Here is an 11,667-nt window from a genome sequence, read left to right on the forward strand (position 1 = left end):
ACAGCCATTGAAGAGGAGTGGGACAACATTCCACAGGCCACAATCAACAGCCTGATCAACTCTATACGAAAGAGATGTGTCGCTCTGCATGAGGCAAATGATGGTCACAACAGATACTGACTGGTTTTCTGATCCACGTCCCTCCCTTTTTTGTTTTTGAAGGAATCTGTGACCAACAGATGCATATCTGTATTCCCAGTCATGTGAAATCCATAGATTAGGGACTAATTAATTAATTTCAATTAACTGATTTCCTTATATCAACTGTAACTTTGAAATTGTTGCATTTCCATTTTGGTTCAGTATACATCTCTTCATTACAGTATTTGTTCATTTGAGTAACCCAACGCATTACAGAACAAGTTGTTGTAGGTAGAACATTGGCTTTGTATCCATTATCAATTTCACAGCATTAAAAGATCCGCATTACCAAATGAATACAGCTGCAGGAAAACGGTGCAACATCTCGAAAGCATTTTGACATCTAGTTGTCAATCTACTCCTCTGTGCAGGATAAACAATGTTACCCTCTCCATGTCCCTCTCCAAGCGCCACTCCCGCTCTCTCCTCTATCTCTACCAAAGTAAAGTACTTGGGAATTGTTTTCACGGTCTGTCATTTAGCCCAAAACAGGTCTTTCTATAGCAAGCCACTTACCACTATCTTTTTCAGCCTTCTTTCAAACAAAGGCAATGTCAGAAGACTTTCAACAACAAAAAAGCTACAGTGCCCCCTCACTCGTCATTGAGGTGCAGCAGGGTCAAAGTCCTTCATCTCCTGATGGGGTACAGATGTGTTCCTTTCTCTCCCCTCCCCAAGCTTTGAACCACCACAGGTTCGGATCAGAAGCACATCCAGATGTGCCATCAGATGACAAAAGACAGCAGAATTACAAGCCCTCTAAATTGCCCTGGATTATATGGTCTGTACAGATAGAGATAATTCGATGGATAGAGAGAGAAAATTGTTGCAAGTCAAGGATGTTATTTTCTTGGCGTTTTTACAATGCCTTTATTTGGATGATGCGAAGAGTAAAATACACACGTATATACACATGCATGCGTGGGCACACACAAACACTTACACTCGGCGCATGAACACACACACACACACACACACACACACACACACACACACACACACACACACACACACACACACACAAGCTACATTGCTTCCTAAAAAAACTCAACCATAACTGTAATATCAATGCCACTTGAGCCCTGTATTGCCCAATTAGATCCAGTGGTCAGGCTCAGAAAATGTCCTCGCATTTCAACCAGGGTGAGAGAAATAGATACAGCATGAAGAGACCTACACACGTGAGACCACACACACACCCTGTTACCCCCCCCCCCCCCCCCCTAAGGATTTGTCCCGAACTATCACACAGAGGAGAAATGAGATGAGACTAATGCAAATCCAACATCCAGAGACGTGCACTACATTCACACACACACACACACGTTAGCACGTACACACACAAACACACATGCCGTCAAGTCAACCACACATCCATTTGTGGATCGACTCTAGTGGAGGAGGAATAAGGCAGCAGTGATATGAGAGGCAATCAGGGAGTAAAAACACGATGCTCGTCTCTCATCTCTCTCTGAACCACTGCATGATCATATGAGGGCAATATGTAATTGCCCATATGGCTCTTCCATGTGTGTCATGATAACTGGGTTGCTTTACCCCTCGGAGATGGTCTCTGGTGAGCACGATTATGGAAAAGTGGGTTAGTGGGGGTAGATCAAGAAGAGAGGGCTAGATCAGGTGGTGATAACAAAACTACTGAACTGAACTGCCTCGGTGTCGGTGGTGATAATCAACCATGGATCAATCATAGAGCAACCACGGAGCAACCACGGATCAATCATAGAGCAACCACGGAGCAACCACGGAGCAACCATGGATCAATCATAGAGCAACCACGGAGCAACCACGGATCAATCACGGAGCAACCACGGAGCAACCACGGAGCAACCACGGAGCAACCATGGATCAATCATAGAGCAACCACGGAACAACCACGGAGCAACCACGGAGCAGCCACGGATCAATCATAGAGCAACCACGGAGCAACCACGGAGCAACCACAGAGCAACCCGTGTAGAACCACTGGTAACAAGGTGGACAGTGAGGAAAAAGAAAAGCTACATACAGACAGATACAGAATGATAGTGTCAGATTTGAGACAGTTTGGGATTATTATTTTCTACCACGGTTGACAAGGGGACAAACGGAAAGTAGAAGCATCTCAACACAAACAACCTGGAACAAAGAAGAGAGGTGTACAGGAAGACACAAGTCAGAGGACAGTGAACAAATTATTCAATGGAGGAAGAGGAGACCGACATGAAGAGCAGGAGCTTGAGCAGAGTACGCTACACTCCTTCAGTCGACTCGTCTACAACTGTACTGATTGAGGACCGAGACGGAATGCTAACTAAGGTCTGCTAACCTCCAACAGTGCAGAAGAGCTATTCAACAGCTTTGCATTTACAGTATCTTCTCCAACTACTCACCAGAACCACAGAGCCACACACTGGTATGTTGCCGTACGAAGATGCCACTAATGGCCAAAAAAGGTTATGGCCTTAGGCAGAGGGGGCTATGCAGAGTCAAACCAATGGATGAGGTGGAGAGGAGAGGTGGTGGGCTGGGCTGGGCAGACCATTGAGGAAAGGGCCTCTTTGGTGACTCAGGTTGTGTAGATCAGAGGACTAGGACAGGCTATTTAAGTCAGAATCACTGAGTGTATGTTGCAGAGATGGAATTACTTACTAAGTGACTGATTGATTGACCGACCGACAGACCATCTGCAACGCTGTATGGGAGCAGTATGCAGCAGGGCCGGGCAGTGACGGCTGGGAGCTGCAGCATTAAAAACAGAGTAGCTTAAATAATCCTACAGCAACCCTCCATGGCCTGCATACTCACCAGACGTCACCCATTGAGCATGTTTGGGATGCTCTGGATCGACGTGTACGACAGTGTGTTTCAGTTCCTGCCAATATCCAGCAACTTCGCACAGCCATCGAAGAGGAGTGGGACAACATTCCACAGATAACAATCAACAGCCTGATCAACTCTCTGCAACAGAGATGATTTCCTTATATGAACTGTAACTCAGTAACATTTTTGAAATGGTTGCATGTTGCGTTTCTATTTTTGTGTAACACTGGCACTTGACTTGTTTCACCCTTACTAGCGCTGACTTTGCTGATAGCTACTTTATTCGGGAAAAATGTACTTAGTATGCCTGTGATGTGGTTGTCTCAACCTAGCTATCTTACTCTAAGTCATTCTGGATAAGAGCAAATGACAAATGTAAAAAAAAAACACACAAAAAACAGTTAGGGCTGTTGAGGCTGGCTGTACCAAACGAGGAGGGGAGGAGCCGTTAGCTAGAGAATCACTGATAACTCTGAGGGCTGGTGCTACTGCTGCTTCTAATTACACAGGATAACTAGTGTGTGTGTGTGTGTGTGTGTGTGTGTGTGTGTGTGTGTGTGTGTGTGTGTGTGTGTGTGTGTGTGTGTCAGTGAGTGAGAGAGTGTTTGTACATACACACCTATGTGCGTGTCAAAAGGAAACTAAGCAAGATGTCACTCATAGTGAACAAGTAAGATTTAGCAAGAACGTTACTGTGAAAGAATGTATTGTTTACACTATATACACTTATCAGGGGTATGAGTTCCAAAAGGTACCCTATTCCCTATTGTGTGTAACGCCTCAGTTTTGACAAGAGCCCGGTTAAAAATGGCCAGCATCAGTCAGCTGATTCTAGCCATCCCTTCTTGTTAGTTCTAGTCGGGCAGCTTAGTGTCCCATTCAGAGGACCCCCACCTTTTGTTAGTGTCTTATTGGTCATCTCGTTCAGCCTATCAGTGGCCTTCATTCCCAGGACTACAGTTTCAGTTAGTCTATGACCCCAGCATGCTGTGTGGTCAGAAACATGCTTTCCCCATCCTGATGAGCATTTCCACAGTTTTCCCCACTGCTGACCTTTTCCTCCTGTGGACTGAATCCCTCATGCTCATTGTATTTATTTCATGTATTATGTTAACATTTCAACATTACTGTAATGTTTATTTGAGCACATTCGCCTGAGTTTCATGTGTACAAGTCCAATAGGTTGTTTTGTCTATTGCCATGTGATGAGGCCTTATGTCTGCTGTGGTGTATAGTCCTTGCTGTTATTTTATTTAACGAGGCAAGTCAGTTAGGAACCAATTCTTATTAACAATGACGGCCTACCTCGGCCAAACTCGGAAGACGCTGGGCCAATTACGAGCCGCCCTATGGGACTCCCAATCACGGCCGGCTGTGATACAGCCTGGATACGAACCAGGGACTGTGCCGCCTCTCCCACTGCGATGCAGTGCCTTAGACCGCTGTGCCACTCGGGAGCCAGGTATATACTTACCTGTGCTAGCTCATGTCATTCATATTATAGCACAATAGCAGTGCTATAGCCTAAGTTCTTTCTCTGCTTTCCTTTCAGAACCATAATTAATGTCAGTTTTCACTGGATTCTCAGTTATCTGAACCATGAGCGGTCAGATGTGTGTGTGTGATGTGAACATCTTCTTCCATTAAACTCCCCTTATCCTGGACATCCGCCTCATCCATGTTCTGACAGTACATTCTGTAGTGGTTGCTACCGGCCATAAGCAAGCACCTAAGATTTCTTATTACATTTACTGTCCATCGATTCTCTACAACCCTGCCCCTATTTTTCATGGTCCTTCAAGCCAGATCTAGTAACTGCTACAGCCCAAGGATGCCAGTTAACAGAGAAGATTCTCAAGATGATGTGGTCCGTCTGCGCTGACCAGCTCACCTGCCAAAATATCTCGACAATTACGCCGATGGCTCCGAGTCAAGGCATAGACTACCACACACATCCGCATACCACTCCTACAAGGGAGAGCAGTTAAGCACTTGAGAAAGGATATACTGCAGTCAAAGTGGCCTTCTTCCCCTTCAACAATTCACCGGTCCAAGTCATCACCCAGGCTGATCAGCAGAATAGAGGACAGTACCTCAGCCTTTTCATTGGTTGCTGATTCACCGGGTTCCCACCTCAGGCTAACCTCGGCCTGGGATCCTCAGGATCAGCATCGAACCTCGACCTGAGATCCTCAGGATCAGCATCGACTTGAGCGTGGACCGCCAGTGACAACCGGGTAGGTCTCAGTGCGTTTACACAGCCAGTGTGACGAGATTGAGGAGTTCGTTGAAGCAGTCTGGAAGATGGAAGGTTCCTACAGTCCACCCGACCACCGTCGCAAGTACTTACCTGATGGACACTCCCAGTTGTCACTTGACCGTCTCAGCCAGTCCTCTCCTCTTACAACTGAAATACATCTTAGATGGGGAGAAAGGGACCTCTGCAACCAAGCTGCTCAAGAAGTTGATGACATCATCTCAGACATCGTCATGCAACAGATACTACACCAGAAGTGCCAGAATGATGTTCTGCGGTGCCAGCGCGACCAGCTCATTTACACCAGACGTCAGAAAATGCATGAGACGCAGCACCGTTCTACATCAGCTTCACCATTAGCCCCAGTCTCGGATCCGACCCCTGCTGTGGAGTCCCTCACAGCTGTGCTACAGCTTTCTCCAAGGCCAGAGGAACTACCAGAGCTCACCCTGGCAGAGCACCCTACCACTGTGCTCCAGTCGACCCCAGCAGAGCAAATACAGCCTTTTTTTGACAATGGAGCTCAAGTTAGTAACGGGGCCTACTACAGCGGCTCCTGCCATAGCGACTCATGCCATAGCGGCTCCTGCCATGGAGCTACAGCTCGCCACTCCCACAGCTGTGCTTCAACCAGCTCCTGTCGCAAAGTCTCAACTGGTTCCCACAGTTGTGCCATCGATGTCTCCAGTGACAGAGGTTCTGCCGACCCCTGTTCTGGACCCAAGATTAATCCTTACCTCCCTGCCTGTTCACGAGCAGGAAGACCTACAGCCTTCTCCAGGGACGGAGGAGATACCAGAGCTCACCCTGAGGGAGAACCCTACTCCAGCTGACACCTCTGAATGTCAGTTGGTCCATAATGCAGGATCCCTGTCTGTAGCTGCTGAAAGTGCCAAGTCCAGTCCTGCTACTCAGACCGCGTCGGCCCCTGTCTGGTGGGATCTGCCTCATCCTACCTTCAACATCCAGCCTACTACCATCCAAAGACATCTCCCTGATCCTCCATGGGAGCCCCCTCCAGTCTCTCCTGCAGTGGCTTGGTCTGTGTCTGCTGTCCAGGCCCTGTCAGTCCCTGCCTGGTAGAACCTGCCATTCTCAGCCCTGGGATTCTTGCTAGCCCACCCAAACTGTTTCCCGCTATCTCCAGCCTTGGGAGACCCTACTGACGTCCCCGTGGGGAACCCTCCTGACCAAGGTGTTCAGTGTCCTGTCGTAGAAGACACCTCACCTTCTACCCTACTAGGTCCTCAGTCTATAGCCTCGGTAGGCCCAGAGTATCTTAGCCCTCAGTTCCCAGATCGCCTAGTGGCTTCAGTTTTCTGCTAAGCTTTCCTATCCCAGTAGGCCCAGAGCTTTCTGTCCTTATAGATCTAACATCCCATAGCTCACAGTCTATTACCCAGTCAGGCCCCAAGTTAACAGCTCTAGGCACTCAGTCAGTTTCTCTTGAACCCAGGGTCCAGCTCTCTCCCACCTTTGGGTCTTTTACCCCCACCTTTTCAGTTGTGCAGCTGTCTCCTCTCCTGATATCTTCGCCTGTTGCTGCTGTGGGGATCCAGTTGATCTCAGTTCCGGTCCCAGAGCCATCTCCTTTCACTGCCGTGGTGGTCCGGTCTACTATTGTCCTGAGATCTCAGTCCGTCGCTGGTGTGGAGACCCAAACTCCTTTCCCTGGGACCTCTCCTGTGGAAATGGAGTGGCCTCGCCATCTGCAGTCCGGAGACCCTCATCGAGCTCTGCTGCTGCGGACCTATGGTCTTTAGTCCTGAGAGATTCGTCGAGACCTGCGGCCGAACCTCTGCTGTCTGCCGCGCTGAGACCATCAAGGAGCTCTGCTGCTGCGGCCCGACCTCCTGATCCAGGGCCCTCACCTGGTTCCTCTGCCTAGGCCCAGCCTGTCCAGGGGCCACTGCCCGTTGCTGCTTCATGGCTCCAAGTACCCAGTCCCAGGGTCCTCGTCGTGCTCTGCTGCAGCAGCCCTGCGGTCTCTAGTCCCGAGACCCTCATCGAGCTCTGTCGCTGTAGCCCTGCAGTCTCCAGTCATCAGCTGACACCAAGCCAGGGGTCAATATGACTCCTGCTCCTCCCCTGGGGGTCTTACAAGCCCTCACTATTGAGGTACTCCTGTTGCCTGTTCCTGGGCAAAGGGGGGCAGCCTTCACCGGATCCACCACCGCATCTTGTTGGCTCCCCGATTCCAGAACTGCTTCACAGCCTGCACTGGCACCCACAGTATCACTCGCCCTGTTCTGGTGACCTCCAACACCTTTGTGATGGGGCGGCCAGGTGCACCAAAAGACAAGCCTTCTGTTGGACCAGTCGCCCGTCTGGTCTACATTTCTGCCTATCTGGATGACCACAAATATTCACGTCATTCCTCTCAGCCCTTGCTCCCCTTTATTGTTGATTACAAATCTGTCAACATATTTGGGGGTGGCTGTTAAAACAGCCAGCTTCAGTCAGCTGATTCTAGTCATCTCTTCTGGTTAGTTCTAGTCAGGCAGCTTAGTGTCCCATTCAGAGGACCCCCACTTTCGTTAGTGTTACGCCAAATACTTATCACCACATCTCATTCAGCCTATCAGTGGCCTTCATTCCCAGGACTTCAGTTTCAGTTAGTCTATGACCCCAGCACACTGTGTGGTCAGAAACATCCTTTCCCCATCCTGATGAGCATTTCCACAGTTTTCCCTCCTGCTGATCTGTTCCTCCTTTGACTAAATCCCTGTATGTCTGATGTTTAAGTGTGCTTGCATCTAAACGTAAGTGCCTTGAGATCGGCGTCATATTATGTGGAGCTACGTTTTGTGGTCTGTTGTGTATAATTACCTTGTTAGTTAGCTCGCGCTAGCGTTAGCACTACCGTTAGCATTTTGCATTGGAATGCATGAGCTTTTTAGCAATTAGCCGTTTACTAGCATTTCTCCATTAGGGTGCTAGGCTATTTTCTATTCTATATATAAATCACTCATGCTCACTGTATTTATATTATGTACACATTTCAACATTACTGTAATGTTTATTTGAGAACATTTGCCTGAGTTTCATGTGTACAAGTCCAATAGGTTGTTCAGTCTATTGCCATGTGACGAGGCCTTATGCCAGCTGTAGTGTGTAGCCCTTACTGTTTTATACACTTACCTGTGCTAGCTTACACAGCCATCTCATTCATATTATAGCAGTGCTATAGCCTGTTCTTTCGCCTCTTTCCTTTCAGAACCAGAGTTAATGTAAGTTCTCACCGGACATGATTCTCAGTTATCTGAACTATGAGTGATCAGATGTGTGAACTTCTTCCATTAAACTCCCCTTAACCTGGACATCCGCCTCATCCTTGTTCTGACAGTACATTCTGAAGTGGTTGCTGCCGGCCTTAAGCAAGCACCTAAGATTTCTTATTACATTCATGGTCCTTCGATTCTTGACAACCCTACACCTATTTTTCAAGCCCTATGGGTCTTTGTCAAAAGTAGTTCACTAAATAGGGAATAGGGTGCCATTTGGGTTTCAGATGAGAGAACTTCAGATTATTAGAAGGGATGTAAGATCCTGGGGTAGACGGAAGGTGACACTGAAGTGACCCAGTAATTACTTTTTTAAATTGCATTTGTTCCCTGAAGAACACCCAGAAAGTTCAACTTTAACCCCACACAAACACATTTGCCCTTCATGCACCAGTGAGAGGGTAGCAATGCCTGTTTTTTCCTGATTCAACTCCAGTCTGGATACAATCTGGGTTTTACTTGTGAAGAAACACTAGCAGATATGCTCACTAGCAAATATTCATGAACGAGCATAATTTCCAACGCATGCACACACCAATTAGGTGGTTGGTTTATGTTGCTGTGTCATCAACTTAGCGAGAGAGATCTACCACTTCTTAGCTCTTGGAGCCATGTATTACTGAACTACATTTTCCCGTCAGATGTCATTTTATGATACTTACTTATTATCCATGTGCTGTGCCTGATGCAGCAATTTCATACAAAACACTTGATCTGTTGTAGACAACAAAAAAACAGTGCACAGTGACTCTTGGCTGACTTCTCAGACTTGTTCATCTAAGCCGGTCTGGGTGCAGGTCAGCTCTAAATGGGTGTCTGAGCTGTACTGAATTGGCAGGTCACTCCAGTCAGATCAGTCCACTGGACAGGCTGACCACAGACACTGTGAGACAAGAGGCTATTCCAAAGTTCTGATCATTACTGAAGTCGGTTAGAAAGACGGACGGACGGACGGACGGACGGGGGCAGAGAGAGAGAGAAAAGAAAGAGAACAGATCATTTGAGAGGAAGAAAGAGTGAGTAGAAATAATTTGAGAGAGAGAGAGAGCTGACAGAGGAGAGAACAACAGGGCTTCATTGTGATGACAGTCATAGGGGTTATTGTGTGGAGACGAGGCTTCACATTCCTCCTTCATCTGATCTGTAATAACATGGATTTACTCAGCCTGGGCCCACACAGATCTCTAATTTACTCAGTATGGACACACCCTTACATGCTAGATCGGAATGTAAGACCCCAGCTATAGAGAGAGAGACAGACCGACACCAGCTAGGTAGATGGAGTGAGTGGTAAATCCTATCATTTGACTAAATGAGAGAAGAGGAAAAAAGTAGGTGAGGTAGAAACAGACAGATAAACCATTGGTCAGATGGATAGATCAGTAAGGAACGATGAAAATACAACCACATCTGTTCTTATACATTAGTCTCATGGCATAGTAAAGATTGAGCTCAACAGTAAGCTTTCAACAAACAGAAAGCGACTTTTCCCTGGAGGCAATCTGGTCAGTTGATCGTAGTGCAGATCTCTAGCAGAGATCACCACCTGCTGTCTTGTCTCTGAGCTGCTCAATAGCTTCAGCTCCTCACCCACCCACCCAACCAACCAACCACCACACTCAAATCCCCTTGGACCAGAGCACACAGCCCAGGGAGGCGTGATGAAGGGGGTGGGGGATGAGGAAGAGAAGAGGGACTTATGGAGAGGTTACTGGCTAGTTCTCCATTTCCCTTGCACCGTCTTCCCTCCTTCCTCAAGCCCCAGGGGCTGTATGGAACATCCAGCCTGAATGAACCGTGTCCCATAGAAAGGGACTTTGAGGGGAAAAGCCAGTAAGGTGCTGGAGTAGATTTGCCAGGCCATGATCAAGGCTAATCAAGCCTCTCTTTCTCCATCTGTTACTTATTTCCCCCCTTTGTTTCTTTCTCTAGTCTCTTCAGACAGACGGGTTGCTTGTGGCAATGTACCAATGCTCCAGCTTACACGTCTGTAGAGGTTCTGGCATAAGTTCAGACATCGAGGACGAGTCGGAAATGGGAAGCACATCGGCGGTAACGTCACTGCCGTATCCGCTTGTTGACCTTGCTAAACATGAGCACAATTCCTGCCCACATTTGAAGCACTGCCTACCCAAACTCGTGATTTGTTGTTGTCTAAAAGAGAACCCTCCCAGGATTTTTTTTTTTTTTAATGTCTGAAAAAAGCAGAAATCCTCCCCAGATCTTGAGCCGTTGCCTTACGTTGCTCCAAGGCATGGGACATCTGAGACTACTTTCTCCCTCTCTATATTTGCGCCTCCCTTCCCCAGTCTTTCTTTACCAACATCCTCAAATTCTCCTGTCTTACACCACAGATCTAAATTTCTCTCATCACTTTCTCAGTCATATTCTTTAGCTCCCTTCCACCTCTCTGAGATCTCAAGATCCTTCTTTCCCACCTGTCCTGTGCAGTCTCCTCCTTCTGTCACGGTTGGCCCACTGCGTGCACAAACAATAGCGGCCTCTCCACAGCACATATGCTCACAGGGGTCAAGCGGCTGAGACAGCTGGGCAAACACGCCCAGGCAGCACACCCGGGGGACCCCCAGGGCTGTCCCCTCATTGTCTCCCATCAACAGGCCATGGTGGGGGTGATGGAACTGACTCTGCTCCAGTCCTACAATTACACATGTATGGGTGCAGTACACAAACAACCACGTACAGTAACGCTAAGGCTGGGAATTGCCAGGGACCTCACGATACGATCACAATACTTAGGTGCCGATACGATATATTGAGATTCTATTTAACACACACACAGAACGATTCAATACTGCAATTTGATGTTCCAAACTTATTGCTCACTATAGAGACAAGAGATATAAAAATTGTTTTCATCAATCAGGGAAATATGTGCTGAAAACATGTTGCCTCGCTCTTTCAAAAGATGGAGAACAAGCTATAGAATGAAAAATACTAGCATTTTAGCACAGATACAGCCGACTAGCGCCAGCTGACACTACATACAGTAGGAAATAAAACACTTTTTTTTTTACACATCGATAATTCATCCAAAAATAATATTGTGATATGTAACTAATCAACCCCCCCCCATACACACACACAAATGCAGTGTGAGAGGGAGTGTCCTATGATTTACATGTCTCAGCGGAGCTGCACTTACTA

This window comes from Oncorhynchus nerka, linkage group LG7, assembly GCF_034236695.1.
Source record: "Oncorhynchus nerka isolate Pitt River linkage group LG7, Oner_Uvic_2.0, whole genome shotgun sequence".
Classification (NCBI taxonomy): domain Eukaryota; kingdom Metazoa; phylum Chordata; class Actinopteri; order Salmoniformes; family Salmonidae; genus Oncorhynchus; species Oncorhynchus nerka.